Here is a 15,717-nt window from a genome sequence, read left to right on the forward strand (position 1 = left end):
CGAATGGGCCATCGTCGCGCGCAGTACGCGGGAGGAGGAGGCGATGGAGCACCGCCGTCGAACTCTAGGCGAGCTCGACAACGTCTTCCTTGAACAGGGACTCACCAAGGCGTAGGACTTCGACGCCAACCTCGAGGGATGGCGCCGTGAAGCCAAGGCGCGATACGACATCTACGTCGACCTCGTCTCCTCCTCCGATGACAACTGAACTCCTCCGCCGCTGCAGCGTCGCCACTGCAGTGTCGCCGCCACCGAATGGCTTTGGTGAGCCAAATTTTGGCAGTAGGGTCTACGGTGACTGCCGCTCCTTCGATCTACTTTGTATAAAAATGCTATGTATGATATACGTATGATGACCAGATACTATGAACGTTGCTAGTTCTACTGAAGTAGTTCGATTTCTACCACGAAGTTCAGATTTCAAAAATTTACAGGTTCATTTGATGTTTCTGTTCTATCAACACTGTTTTCGGCCCGCATCCAACGCATTCTGCGATTTACAGGTCCGCGTTTTAAGAGATGCTCTTAACGACGCGGGACAGCGATGCCCCTTCTGCCGGAAATCGGCTTGGATCCTCTTCTCTTCTGCTCAGCTGTACACTGTTCGTTTGTACTACTACTAGTAAGAGCATTACTAGTAGTACCCCTAAACTCTCAAACCTTAAAAATAACCGCTTTTTTCTGGATTGCAATAAAAAAAATGTAAAGACTAGAATTCCTAAACCCTCAAACCCTAAAAAAGAGTAAGGGTCCAACCCTCAAACTCAATTCCAATATGTAGAAGTGAGGGTTGGAGAGGGGCACTTGACCCCAACCTGCACTCCCTTCCCCCGTCGCGCGGGAGGGAAATTTCCCGTCCCCAACCTCCCGCCTCCTCCCTCCCAAGCCGCTGGCCGTCGCCCGCCGCCAATCCGGCCGGCCCCCGCCTCCCCTCGACGCACGCTGGCCGTCGCCGGCTGCGCCACACTTCCCGTCGCCGGATCCGCCGTTCCCCGCCGCCTCCCGCCCCGCGCCCCGGCCCCCAGCCGCCCCGCCCCCGGCCTCCCACCCCGCCTCCTCTCTTCCACCTCCCCCAGCCGCCGCGCCCCGCCCCCCGGCCGCCCGCCTCAGCCGTCGTTCCCCGCCCCCCCCAGCCGCCTCCCGCCCCCAGCGGCCTCCCGTCCCCCCAGCGGCCCCCCGCCCCCCAGCAGCCCGAGGCAGGCCGGCCTCAGGCCTCCTCGAGCTCTCCTAGCCGCCGCGCCAGAGGCCAGGCGAGCCAGAGGCAGCCGCGCCGCCGCCCCGAGCTCCTCGCAAGTATGCCTCCTTTTCTTTCTTTTTATTTTATTTTTTCCTTTCTGATTCATTGTTGGCACTCACAATTTATTGTTTGTTGTATTGTGTAGATGGAGGTGAACAACGACGCCATGGACTCGTTGTCCGATTCGTCGGGTTGGTCGTCATCCGACGATTCGGACATCGGCGAGTTGTTGCAAGACGACGACGTCGAGATGATGAGCCTCCTCATCGACGTGCAATCGTTTGAAAACCACGTGAAGCTGATGGATCAGAGGAGAGGGTCGAAGATGGGGCGAGTCACCATCTACCGGAACCGCGCTCTCGGACACGAGCATTTGATGGAAGACTACTTCACGGAGGTACCTACATACCCTCCTCGTCTCTTCCGCAGAAGGTATCGAATGCGGCGTAGTTTGTTTGTGAAGATTGTCACCGGTTGTGAGGCCGCCTCCTATTACTTTAAACGTCGTAGATCCGCCGCTGGTATCATGGGGTTTAGTGCATATCAAAAGATATCGGCGGCAATGCGGGTACTCGCTTATGGCATACCCGCGGATTATACCGACGAGTATCTTTGCATTGGGCAAGATACAACCACGGAGTCAGTCCGTAGGTTTGCCAAGTTGGTCATCCAGTTGTACGGTGAGCAGTATCTTCGGGCACCAAACGAGGAAGATACAAATAGATTAATGGAAATGAATGAAAAAAGGGGATGGCCGGGGATGCTAGGTAGTCTTGACTGCATGCATTGGAGGTGGAAAAATTGCCCAAAGGCATGGCACAGAATGTATTGCGGTAAAAGCCGTGATGCTACCATTGTGCTTGAGGCCGTAGCATCTCAGGACACATGGATTTGGCATGCATTCTTTGGGTTGCCGGGAACACTCAATGATATCAATATCCTCAATAGATCTCCTTTGTTCAAAAGATTAATTTCTGGGGATGCTCCACAATGCAACTACAAAATCATGGACAATGAGTACTCAATGGGATACTATCTCACCGATGGCATCTATTCCGAATGGGCAACTCTTGTGAAGTCCATCAAGGAGAAAAATGGGGTGCCCTTAACAAGAAAAGAGGCTCATTTCACCAAGGCACAAGAGGCAGCCCGCAAGGATATTGAGAGAGCTTTCGGTGTTTTGCAAGCAAGGTTTGCCATAGTTCATGGTCCAGCTCGGTTTTGAGACAAAAAACCTTGGTGAACATCATGAAATGTTGTGTGATTCTACACAACATGATCCTAGAGGATGAGAGAGGGTTAAACCTCCCTTGTTTCTATGACAATGTTGGTACCCGTGTGCAACCGGAAAGAAACCCTTCTCGCATACACGCTTTTCTTCAAGCACATCGTGAGATTGAGGATGCAACCACTCATGGTCGGCTCCGGAATGATCTAGTAGAGCACCACTGGCAGTTGGATGGGCGGCGCATTGGCTCATGATGTATCTTTGTTTTACTTTTCTATGTCCTATTTGATTCGAACAATTAGTGTAATTTGCTCAAACATTGTTGTAATAATTTGAATGATTATTGTTTTATTCGGTGTTGTAATAATAACTAGAATGATTATTGTTTTATGTCAAATGTGATGGAATTTGTGATATGTCATATGATGAAATGTGTGATATATGAAATGACAGTTTTAAAGGTTGGGATTGAGGCAAAGACTAGAACCCTCAAATCCAATCCTTAAAGCAGTTTAAGGGTTGGGTTAAGGGTTGGGTTTGAGGGTTCTAGTCTTTGCCCCTGTTTTTCAACCCTTAAAAATGTCAAAAACTGGCACTTTTCAACCCTTAAAACTGCTATAAGGGTTTGAGGGTTCTACTAGTAATGCTCTAACTGATACTACTGCCAACAAGAATCAGCAATGCCTGAATCCAAGAAGAGTCTGTCTATTACTAGTAGTGTTCATTTTCAGAACAAAAGGAAAAAGAAGATAGAAGCCTCCGTCTGAAAAGTGAAAACTACTTGCCCCTGAGCCATGTCGAGAAAAGAAGCATGCTCCATAAACCATGGATTGCCATGCAATTTTTTTAATTTTCTTTAAATGGATGATTGTTCAGTACTATCATGAGCCGTGTTATTTTTTCTTTTCTTTTTTGGCTGACCTGTATGAATGAGTGAATGAATGAATAATGGTCCTTTCTCCCTCTCATTTTCTCGGTTTCCACACGGGATTAATGAAGGTATGTGAATGTGGCGAGGAGACATGTTCAGCCGAGTGTGCAGCGGGCGGCGTCCTCGGCCGGTGCGCCGCTTCAATGGCGGAGGCAGCGAGAGGTCGTCCGCCTTGAGCCATCTTCAATGCGGAGCGACGCGCTTTACAGTGGCATTAATACGGGCAGCTGGCGCCTGTTAGGAGCGTTAGAAGCGGGCTTGGGAATTTTGTCTTTGGTTTACGGGAGAAATCGCGTCCGTTCCGCTCCACGAACCGATACATGTTGGCGTTGGATGACTCCCATGATTCGGACTGCGTGGTCCGAACGGTTGCAGGAGATTTACGAGTCTGCCTTAGAGATGCCCTAAAAAGTATTCCCTCCGTTTCTAAATATTTGTCTTTCTAGACATTTCAAATGGCTACCATTTACGGATGTATGTAGACAAATTTTAAAGTATAGATTCACTCATTTTGCTTTGTATGTAGTCACTTGTTAAAAATATTTAGAAAGACGAATATTTAAGAACGGAAAGAGTAGTAGTCTCGAGTAGCAAAATTGACCTGACAGCAAAATTCTTGCCGGTGGCTTGGAATGTAGCACCCGTTTCCATTTGTAGGACGGGCTCGGGGTGAACGGCGACGGCGACAGGCAGCAGCATGCTCTCTCCATCTCTCTCAAAATATTGTTCATCCCTTTCTCTGAAACTATGTGAGCGTGCGGATCCCAAAGAAGCCCATCCAGAAAAAAAGAAAGGAAGAGGAAGAGTTGCCTTGGAAGAGAGGAAGATGTCTGCACTGGACACCACTGGTAGAGGCTTGAAGTACGGAGCCAACCCTTGACGACGGGGGGACAGCGACGCCCCCTCCGCCGGAAATCGGCTTGGATCCTCTTCTCTTCTGCTCACCCGTGCAGTGTTTGTAGTACTACTAGTAATAGTAACCGGCACTGTACTACCAGCAAGAAGCAGTTCCTGAATCCAAGGAGTAGGAGCGCTTATTCTTCAGAAGGAAAAGGAGAAAATAGAAGCCTCTGCCTGAAAACACTTGCCCCTGTGCCGAGTTAAGAAAAGAAGTACTCCCTTCGTTTCACCATGTAGTGCGCATAGATTTTCTGAGAATTCATCTTTATACTTTGACCAAGTTTATAGAGCAAAGCATGTACTCGGTGATCTAAAACGTCTTATATTAGCTGATAGAGAAATATCTTATTATATACTACTACATCATAAGACGTTTTTTTTCATATTATATATATTTCATATCATAGTTATAAATAGTTTTAGTATAAAATAAAATTGGTCAAAATTACTAGTAGTAAAGTTTGACTTTTCAGAAAATCTACATGCACTACATTATGAAACAGAGGGATCGTCATGCAAAAAAAATTAAAAAAAATTGAATACTGACACGTATGAATGATGATTCAGTAGCACCATCATGAGCCGTGTTAGGATTATTTTTTCCCCTGACAAGCATGAATGAGTGAGTGAATGAATGAACGATGGTCCTCTCTCCCTCTCTCTCACTGGGGCATATCCTGTGGCACCTTGAATGATGATGGCCACCTCACACTGGCAAGTGGCGAGGAGGAGGGGGATCCAAGGACTGAGTGTGAGAGGAACCGCACAGTGACTGCCACAACGGACCCACACAGACTCATCACTCCCTCTCCCTCTCTTTAAGTTTGATTCTGATCTCCTCTGCCCATAGTTGACCGACTGACTATTCATCAGGGGAGGAGAAGAAAAGGATCGAGTCCCCGTCCCCGACTGCTGCAGCGCAGTGAGTGAACGATTCTCCGGGGCACTCGTTCCTCTTGTCATCTGGTGCGCGGACAGATTCAGTCTCAGTTTCAGTTACGCTCCACTGACGCAGTAGCATGTACTAGGACTAGGTGCTAGCTATGGTTAGTTCTTAGTTGTACGCCTGCATCATGGATTGGTTCACTGGTTGCTGCAAGAGGTTCAGGTAGATTATCTGCCTGAACTGAACCATGCAGTGATGCTGCTTTTGACTTTCTAGGATCTAGTGCCTTTTCCTATCACTGGTCTAGGTCAATCTCTGGCTGATTGGGGGTGTTGATCTTAAAATATAATGGCGGCAGGTTAGTGCTACATTTGAGTTTGACTGACTGTTAGCAAGCCCCCCAAAGTGGTTTTCTTATCTCTGGCTGATTGAGAGTGTTGATTTTAGAATATAAAGTTAGAGGTGATGCACGCAGCAAAAAAGAATTGGCTGGCGGCGGCAGCAGGTCACCGTTACATCTGACTGACTATGAATCACCAGGCCCTGAAAGTATTTTAATCACCCATGGTTTGTGATCCAAACAATGCGACATTAGAGGTGATGCATGCATTGCATGCAACAAAAAAGAATGTCCAGTTGAGTCTAGTCTCCAACCCTGCACAGCAGGTGCTGATCGAACCTGCTCTAGATAGTGGATACAATGAACAAAAATGGCAATTAACGACAGATAGATATACTATTAGTTACTACTCCCTCCGTTCCAAAATAGATGACTCCACTTTGTACTACAGAATGAACATAACAGATTGCTATAGCAGAATGACACAGCGCCGCCGGCATCAACCGCTGGAGGCTCCTCGCCGTAATTGGATTTCTTCTTCTTTGACTTCTTTCTCCTGCTCGCCATCCTGTTGAGCTGCCTCTGCAGTAGGTTCTTCCTCTTGGTTTTTCCTCTTCTTTGAAGCCACTTCTGACCTCTTTGGGTTCCTCCCTCTCCCTCTCTTTAAGTTTGATTTTGATCCAAGGAGTGAGTGTGAGAGGAACCGCACAGTGACTGACACAATGGGTCCACACAGACTCATCACTCCCGCTCCCTCTCTTTAAGTTTAATTTTGATCTTCTCTGTCTATAGTTGACCGACTGACTATTCATCAGGGTCGAAGAAAGAAAAAAAATCCAGTCCCAAAAGTGTGTGGACAGATTCAGTTTCAGTTTCAGTTTCAGTTATACACTCCACTGACGCAGTGGCATGTACCACTAGGTGCTACGGAAAGACCGTCTATTTGTTTGTTTACCAGGTTCAACACGAAATCATAAATAAGCTTGACCGATGCATTTGGAGCTATGGTTAGTTGTGCGCTTGCATCATGGATTGGTTCATTGGTTGCTGCAGCTGCTTAGATCAAGGCCTCCTTTGGTTTTGGTTTGTAGGAAATTTTATGAATTCTATAAGATAGGATTTACAAAGAAAAAAATTCTTTTGAAGCCCTTTGGTTTGTAGGAATGGATTTCTATTCCTATTTAAGATACGAATCAATCCTTCACATTTTGGAGAGAAAAAAAAACATTAGCTTAGACTAAATGAAAAAAAATTATATCCTATATATGCTCAAATGACAATCTTTTTTCTCCATAGGAATTAAGATGCATGTCATCTCATTTCTTATGATTTTTCTATTCCTATAACATTCCTATCTTATGAACCAAAAGAGGGGGAGCTCAGGTAGATTATCAACCTGAACCATGCAGTGATGCTCCTTTTGACTTTCCGGGGATCCGGTGGTTTTTCTTAGTTATCACTGGTCTAGGTCAATCTCTGGCTGGCTGATTAGAGACGTTGATCTTAAAATATAGGGGCGGCAGGTTACAGATACATTTGACTGACTGTTAGCGAGCCCCAAAAGTGTTTTTCTTATCACCGGTTTTGGTCAATCTCTTGCTGATCAGGAGTGTTATCTTATCTTAAAATATAAAATCAGAGGTGATGCATGCAACAAAATAAAATTGGCTGGCGGCAGCAGGTCACCGTTACATCTGACTGACTATTTCGTACTCCCTCCGTTCCAAAATAGATGAACGGAGGGAGTAATTATCAAGCCCTGAAAGTATTTTAATCACCTATGGTTTGTGATCCAAACAATGCGACATTAGAGGTGATGCATGCATGCAGCAAAAAAAGAATGTCCAGTTGAGGCTATTTTCAACCCTGCACAGCAGTGGCGGAGCTTGAGATGAAATTATGGGGGGGCATGGGCTGAAGGGGGGGCAAACATGATTGCTTTAGGCTGAATTTAGTCGAAAATTAGACTAAATATTAAGGCATATTTGCATGTTTTCCTATGAGCTGGGGGGCCATGGCCCAGGTTGGCCTCCAAGTAGCTCCGCCACTGCTGCGCAGCATGTGTTGATCGAATCTGCTGACTGGATAATAATGAACAAAAATGGCAATTAGCAACAGATAGATATATTAGTTACGTACTACTCGACAGAATGACTATAGCAGATTGCTATAGCAGAATGACACAGCGCCGGCATCAACCGCTGGAGGCTCCTCACCGTAATTGGATTTCTTCTTCTTTGACTTTCTCTTTCTCCTGCTCGCCATCCTCTTCAGCTGCTTCTGCAGTAGGTTCTTCCTCTTGGTGCTTCCTCTTCTTTGAAGCCACTTCTGACTTCTTTGGCTTTGCGTTTCTTCGGTTGATTGTCAAACTTGTCGAAAGCCTTCAGCTCAACCACCAGTTATACAATCAAGCAAGTTATGATCAATGATACAGTCTACAGTAGCATCCTTAATATGAACAAACAAAAAGAACAGCACAGCCAATGCGCAAGATCTCAGCAAACAGCGAGCCACATGCCAAATTATGGAATCTCTTCCTAATAATAAAGCATGAATTGACTCCGTGGGTTTACCGTCACAATACGCTTCTTTTCGTAAATTTACGCTTTCAGTTATTTTTAACTATATTATTTTCTACATCTGAGATGGTACTATTTTATTAAATTCAACGTGCAGTCCGTTCGTAGAGCCTGTGCCTCGCTCGATCTTTCGCACGCAGCCTGGTCCTCCCTTTACTGGGCCAGTGGGCTTCCACGATCATCAGCCAAATAAAAAAAAGGTGCTCATGTGTGATTCGAACACAAGACCTCCCGTTCCATCAAAAAGAATACAACCAGCCAAACTCCGTTCTATTTGCATTGAAAACCAAGGTTCCTTCCCAACTATTAGTCCCACCTCGCTTCTTTGCACTAATCATCACCAATTTAAATATGGACGAGTTAAACAAGTCAACAAGTAGCCTCGAGACTTGATACAGAGAGATAATGTCGAAGAGAACTAGGAAGGGCCCTGTGGAGGGAGAGGACGAGGAGGGCTGGGTGAAAGCACGGGGAACAAACACATGGTTGGCGACCATGTACATGGAGACGGCGAGGAGGACCATGCCACCCTGCAAGCAACAGCAGACGGGGATGCCGAGGGCTCGGGGATGAAGATCGAGTTGAAGCGGGCGGCGCTGGATATCTCATCCGGATAACACCAGTTTCGGCGGGGAAGACGCGACAAAACGCTTGGCTCTAGGTTGAGAGAGGGGGTCACGAGCGAGGTGGATGAAGGCGGGGCACTGAGCTCCATGGTTGCCCGTGGCAGCGACGTTCTCCGGTTTCTGTGAAGAGAGAGTATTCGTGGAACCGTGCCTACAAACTACGACTTTACAAATTTATGTCAAAAGTATCACTTTTGCATTAATCTTTGACTAAAAACTACCATGTATGAAAAGTGCCCCATTCCACTCGTTTAAACTCGATTATGATAGAGTTGGCCCACATGTCAGAACTAAAAAAGTAAGCACCGTTAAGTTTAACCGTCAACATATAAGGCCCACATGTCATTTTCCTATCTCCTTCATCCAAAATTCCCCATGGAGGAAGACCAGGGGTAGTCCCTGTCGCCGGCGGCGAATGATGGCAAGTGGGAGTCGCCAGCCGCTCCGGCCACACCAGCTCCTCCATGAACTGCAGAGGAGGCACGCGGCTCACTGGAGAAAGAGATCGAGGCGGCGGCGGCCTTCACCGGAGGCGGAGAAGATGAAGTACTCCGGCCGCGTGACCGCATCTGGAGGAGGCGACGCGACCTGCAGGCGAGGCGAGCGACCGGGCGGCGGCTTGGGGCCTCCTCGCGGCTGGCGAGCACGACATGCCCGTGCGGCCTGTGCGACGGGGTGGGCGGGCGGCGCGGCGGTGGCAGGGTGGAACAGGCGGCGCGCGCGGTGGCGTGGCTGCTGCTCGTGGTCTACTTGTGGCTCGAGGAGGCCGCAGCAGGGAGAGGCAGTGGGTGCTGCTCGTGGCCAGCGGGCTACCCGTCGGTCGTAGGAGAGCTTCGCGTCGCGAGGTGTGGCTGCTGGCCACGGCGGACAGCTATGGCTGGCTCGGCCGGATTCGTGCCTGCACGGTTAAATTAGCCTAAGTAGTAATTTGTATATTCATGATTAGATAGGACACTGACCCCTGGGCCCTATATGTCATAATGGTTAATTTAATGGTCAATGCTTATGTGTGGACCAGCCCTGTCATAATCGAGTTTAATTTCATCCAAATCAGTCGCTAGTGTTTTTTGTAAAAAATTATTACAAAAGTGGTAGTTTTCGGTATAAATTTGTAAAGTGGTAGTTTGTAGGTACACTTCCACAAATTGTGATAGTTTTTTGTTAAATACTCCTCTAAAAAGATGCCCACGACGGTGGTGCCGTGGTGGTTTGACCTCGGCGGCTCGGCCATCCCTGCTTGCTCCAGCATAGTGGCAGGCCAAGCTCTACCTCCTCCACATCGACCTGTTAATTTTCTATACGCCATGAACTTCGTGCTATTTTTTTATGTTCTTGTGTGTTCTCTTGATCTGGAAGTAGGAAAGTCGGATCGGTATTCGTTGCTTCCTGCGTTCCTTGCGCCAAGCATCAGTTCAATGAAACTAGGCTCATTTCAAATTACTGAGATATGTCATGCATGTACGTGCAAATTGCAAGCTGCTCAGAGATAGCACAGGGGGGAAATATCCTGTGCTCCCGGGGCACTAGTGCTACCGGTGCTACGGGCTTTCGAGCCGTTGGATATGAGATCCAACACAGGTGCATTCCGAGGGGGGGTCTGCCACCGTTTCCAGTCTGTCAGAGTTTTCAGAAATCCTTGCATGCAGAATGAGAGTTCAACTAGCTGCGGAGTTGCATGTGCAGAAGATGTTGAGCTGGATAAAGAATGGTGGTGGGCACGGTGAATGCTAGGGAGAAGAACCTAGCAGATGTTGGACCGGTCACTGAAGAGATTAAAGCCATGCTTAAGAATTTTCAAGATACAAAGATTAGCTTGGCACGCCGTTCCGTTAATGGAGCTGCTCACGGGTTAGCTCGAGAGGGAGTTTGTAGGGAATTAAACAATGTGTGGATTCATGATCCACCAGACTATATTTTGCAGATCGTTGCCTTGGGGATGTCTGAGTTTTTTGAATAAATAGATAAGTAACTAAGTTATCCTAAAAAAACAAAGTGTACTTATCCTTTTATATTCCATTGATAAATGGAAAGGTGTGTCAGGTGATTTGTTAACAATTTAGGCCTTCTTTGGTTTGGAGGAATCTTGTAGGATTTCTAGAGGATAGGATTTTTATAGGAAAAATTCCTATGAAGCCCTTTGGTTTGTAGGAATGGATTTCTATTTCTATATAGGATAGGAACCAATCCTTCACATTTTAAAGGGGAAAAAACATTAGCCTAGACTCAATGGAAAAAAATCCTATCCTATGAATCAAGTGACATCTTTTCCCTATAGGAAGTGAGATGCATGCCACCTCACTTCCTATGATTTTCCTATTCCTATCTTATGAACCAAAGGAGGCCTTAGGTTTTTGTTGCAATTAATTATGTTTCTTTTTTTAATATACTACTCCAAATTTTAAGGTTAGTGCAGAACAAATTTTACTCCATTGATAGATGGAAAGGTGTATCAGGCGATTTCTTAACACTTTAGGTTTCACTATTAATTATGTTACATTTTTTTCAAAATTTAAGGTTGATGTAGTAATTTTCTTTACTAAATTGATGAAATATTGATTGTGACAGAATTTTTATGGCATAGTTACCCCGGGCATTAGGGAGTAGATTGCCGAGGGCGGTCCTCACTTCTAGCTTGATGAGATTAGTTTTTTTAATGTTTTATATGAACATTCCCTTGCGTGGGTGTGGTTCGGGCAGTGTCGTGGATGAGCTCGTCGCCTTGGCATCGACCATGTCCGAATACATTGTGATCAAGTGGTGAACAGCCGACATGGGTTCGGTGTCATGTCAAAATACAAGGCACATGCATGTGCTTGTATGTGTGTGTGAGAGAAGAGGGGTCTTGAGGCATCACAGAAAGAGGACATGTGATATTTCTTTTCTCTCGTTGCAACACACGGACATTTGTGCTAGTAATGACCTACAGTACAAACTAAGCCCCTCACAATAAGCCGCCTAGTTAGTACTCATCTGATTGTTGATCCATCCAGCCGATCAAATTATACTAAATTTAATTTGTGCAACAATCGATGTGGCAAAACCATTAACTTGCACTCTGAATTCCCTCGGTGAACTTGCACGGGTAACATTTTTTTGAAAGCAAAAGAAATAGCGGTGACCTCTGGACCGAGACACGTGGCAGTCCCTGATTTAATTATAAAAGCCACAACTGTGCAATAACTAATAAGATCCATGAGAAAATCAAGACACAAGCTCGAATCGCTCAAAACCTTTCTGCTTTGTCTGACGAGCCAAAATCCTTCCACAAATCCCACAAACCAAAACCGCAGGTAGATAGATAGACGTATCAGAGCCACTCACCTCAACTTAGCTGATCTTCCCCTCGTCCAGAACCTTGAAGAGGACGAACCTCGCAGGTGTCTCGAACACCACCAACATCAACCAGGCTGCCGAGACACCGTGACGATCGCGATACACGGCAGTCTGTCGATTACAAGGAGTTGAGCTCAGTGGATAAAACCAACCATACTTGATTCAGTTTAACCAATAAACACAGGAAAGAGAGATTATTTTCTACTTAAGACAACAATGCAGAGTTCAGCTTCAGAGGATAAAACAGAGCATTCACCACTAGTGTACTTTACTGTAACAAGTAATGCAGCCCAAGAGAGAGCCCATGTCGACATAGCCAGCCTTACTGTTCCAATGAACCTATTGTTTTACCGCGTAGTAGATCACCAGCGCTACGTGTCATCTGCATTTTCAGTCTCATATGTCTGCAAACTAGCCACTTAATGGAGTGCATGGAACTTAACCCAGAGAAAAGACCAGATGCACGGCGTATAATTGACATGCTTGATAAAACGGAAAGTACTGACAAAACTGACACCAGTAGTTCATTAGTTGGGCTGCAGATAAGTTCATTTAGCGAACAGTCTCTTGCTGAGAGCCTGAAACTGCAGGAGGATGTCAACGAGCACCCTGAAACTGATGATGTTGCAGTACGTCTTGGAAATGAAGGTGAAGAAAACGCAGATCATTGGTCATCGCCGGAAGAGCAAGTTGATCGCAAAGGAACAAGCATTTCCAGTTATAACTCTAGTTTGCTGGACAAGTTGAACATTCTGAACATCTTCCGAAGTGACGCACAAAGGAATTTTGGAATAAATGGAGGCCGGGTACTAAAGAATGTAACGGGCCTGAGGATTTTCACAAAGAAGGAAATAAAAAATATCACAAGAAATTATGCAGAGTTTCTTGGTAGAGGCGGCTACTCAAGAGTCTACAGAGGAACTCTTCCTGACAATACAACAGTGGCAGTTAAGATCTTACTTATGGGCGTAGATGAAGATCAAATGGAGGAATTTGTCAAGGGAGTGGAGGTCCGGACACAATTGTTCCACAATAACATTGTGAAGCTCATCGGTTACTGCCTGGAAGCTGACGTTCTGATATCGGTTAATGAGTATGCTACTAATGGGAGCCTCATGGGCATTCTCCATGGCAAGAAAAATCGAATGCTCCCCTTAGACTAGCGTTTGGACATTGCGATTGGGTCTGCAGAAGGGTTAAGGTACATGCACTCTGTAGACATACGGCACGGTAATGTTAAACCATACAACATACTTCTCGATGAAAAGTTTACCCCAAAAGTCTCGTGCTTTCAGCTAACGCAGTCACGTAAAATGGATGAATATTCCACAAAGGATGTTATTGGACGGGTGGTTTACATAGACCCAGTGTTCATGAAAACTGGCATGTTAACGCCAAAGAGTGATGCCTACAGCTCCGGAGTGGTTCTCCTGGAACTCATTGCCAGGAAGACTGTCTATAAGTGTAGCCGCATCGTTGAGTACCGCAAATGTTATGAGACAGAAAAGAGTGGGAGAGCAATGTTCGACAAGAAGATTGCAGCAGAAGAAGACATCTTCGTCCTTGAAGAGATAGGCAAGCTGGAAATTGAGTGCCTAAATGTAGATATAGAAGAACGACCTGATATGACTGAGGTGACGGAACGGCTTGTGATGCTTAGGAGAGATAGAAGACTTGTGAAGGTGCGTAAAAGCTAGCTAGCTAGTCCTTGCCAATTTGTGGGGCACATCTAGACGTGCTTTAGCAAAACCTTTCAGTTATTTAGCCGGTGTGCTCTACTCTTGGTATGGTACTGTACATGTGAAATGGGCATGAATTATGTTTGTGCAATTCCAGAGTGGCCTTGTGAAGCATTTCCACTGTCAAGTAGTTTTGCAAAGTTCTTTCTGGCGGGATGCTTGAATAATGATATATGGCATCGGTAGTACTCCCTCCGTTCCAAATTACTCGTCGCAGAAATGGATGTATCTGGAACTAAAATACATCTAGATACATCCATACCTGCGACGAGTAATTCGGAATGGAGGGAGTACCTTGTTGTAGATGATTATATGTGAATATGTGATCATGATATTCGGATCCTGAACCTGAAACAAAACAACAGGGCGTTGCAAGGATGCTGAGACCTACACGACCTATGTATGCTGCTATGGAGCACATCAGTAACATATTTCGGACACATTTGTATAGCAAGAAGCTCAGTAGATGAAGAATAGTATGGATAGAGTTTGTCAGCAGGGGTAACGTACCTCAGTCTGAGAAGAGAAGTTCCCTAGGCATGGATAAAACCAGTGACAACGTTTTTGGACATCATCATGGTGTATGGCATTTCGTCGAACAGCTCAGGTGCAAAGGCCAGGACAGAAGTGCACGCTGCCTTCTTGGCGGCAAGGCGGAGAAGGAACGAAGGTCTTGCTGGAAGCTGTAGTAGGGTACCCGCCAGTTCGCAGGAGGTTGGTGGCCACCGTCGGCGACAGCGCCGGTGGAGGTTGCGGTCGGCGGTGCCGTCTCCGGAAGTGCAAATTAGTGACGACTATACGTTTGTACTCCCTCCGTAAACTAATGTAAGAGCGGTTAGATTATTAAAATAGTGATTTAAACGCTCTTATATTAGTTTACAGAGGGAGTACTTGGCTTGGCCTGTGTGCACTGCAATCTGAAGAGCGTTTGCTGTACTAAAGTGCTTCATAAAGCCTAGGAGAATGACAGACAAGAACACCGAGAGCTGTCTTGTGCAACGTAGTGAAATGATTCGCCAGGGCAATCGCTCTTCTTGGCAGCTGGTGCGTGGGCAGATTCAGTTTCAGTTACAGTTACACCCCACCGACGCAGCATTTGCTAGTAGTAGCAGGTAGTTGCATGATTGCATCTTGGATTTGAGACAGAGAGGGAGGTTACCTACCTGAACCATGCACTGTTTTTTTTCCTTTTCAGTGGTTTAGGTCAACCTCTGGCTGATTGGTAATGTTGATGATCTTAAAATATAGGGACACAAAATATAGGGTCAGCAAGGCCGGTGAAACAAAGAAACAAAACTAGAGCTGTTCCTATGGTCTGAGAATCCTCACTGGGATAATTAAAGATAGAGAAATGAACAATATAAACAGATGTAAAAGACATTAAGCTATTGATCATAAGCCTCAGAAAGCCGCAGAAATATCGTCATCAGGTATCTGACTGTAATTCCAGCATAAAGCTAATCATCATTGGCTTAAATTGCGGTACAGACCTTTACAATGTAAAAGACTAATAAAAACAATCGCATTACTAAAAAATGTCGGAAGAAAACAAGGCGTATCATCAGAATATAAATGCCTTCTCATCCACAGGAAAATAGGCAGGTGTCCTAAGATTGTTTCAAGGTTTCATCATATGATACTGACCAAACCAGGAAGAAACAAAACAACTGATAAAATGTTTTCTAATGGATTCAGTTGCAAAGATGGCATCATACAGGCAGCTCAAGCCACCCCTCGGATCGAGTGTTGGATTATGCATCAATACCCCCTCACAATCCAAACAGGTCTTCTACATTGGAAGGCAAGATGAAGCAAACAAAGAACAGCCAAGAAAGATTTGGAGAAAGATGCTCAGTGGTGGCAATGTTTCAATTGGTTCAATTCTGCCAGCAATGCCATGCATGCAACAACAAGAAAC

General features: G+C 45.8%; 2 non-coding genes and 1 pseudogene across 2 annotated transcripts; all 3 read right to left on the minus strand.

Moving 5' to 3' along the window:
- Positions 1 to 15,192: 15,192 nt before the first annotated feature.
- LOC125541957 lies at positions 15,193 to 15,273 on the minus strand. The gene has a single exon (XR_007297747.1). It is a non-coding gene; the product is annotated as a small nucleolar RNA snoR77Y (small nucleolar RNA).
- Positions 15,274 to 15,353: 80 nt separating this feature from the next.
- LOC125541950 lies at positions 15,354 to 15,440 on the minus strand (annotated as a pseudogene).
- A 44-nt stretch (positions 15,441 to 15,484) lies between these two features.
- Positions 15,485 to 15,578, minus strand: LOC125541976. Its single transcript, XR_007297765.1, has one exon. It is a non-coding gene; the product is annotated as a small nucleolar RNA snoR31 (small nucleolar RNA).
- Positions 15,579 to 15,717: the final 139 nt, after the last annotated feature.

Source organism: Triticum urartu, chromosome 2 (genome assembly GCF_003073215.2).
Source record: "Triticum urartu cultivar G1812 chromosome 2, Tu2.1, whole genome shotgun sequence".
In the NCBI taxonomy this organism is placed as follows: Eukaryota; Viridiplantae; Streptophyta; class Magnoliopsida; order Poales; family Poaceae; genus Triticum; species Triticum urartu.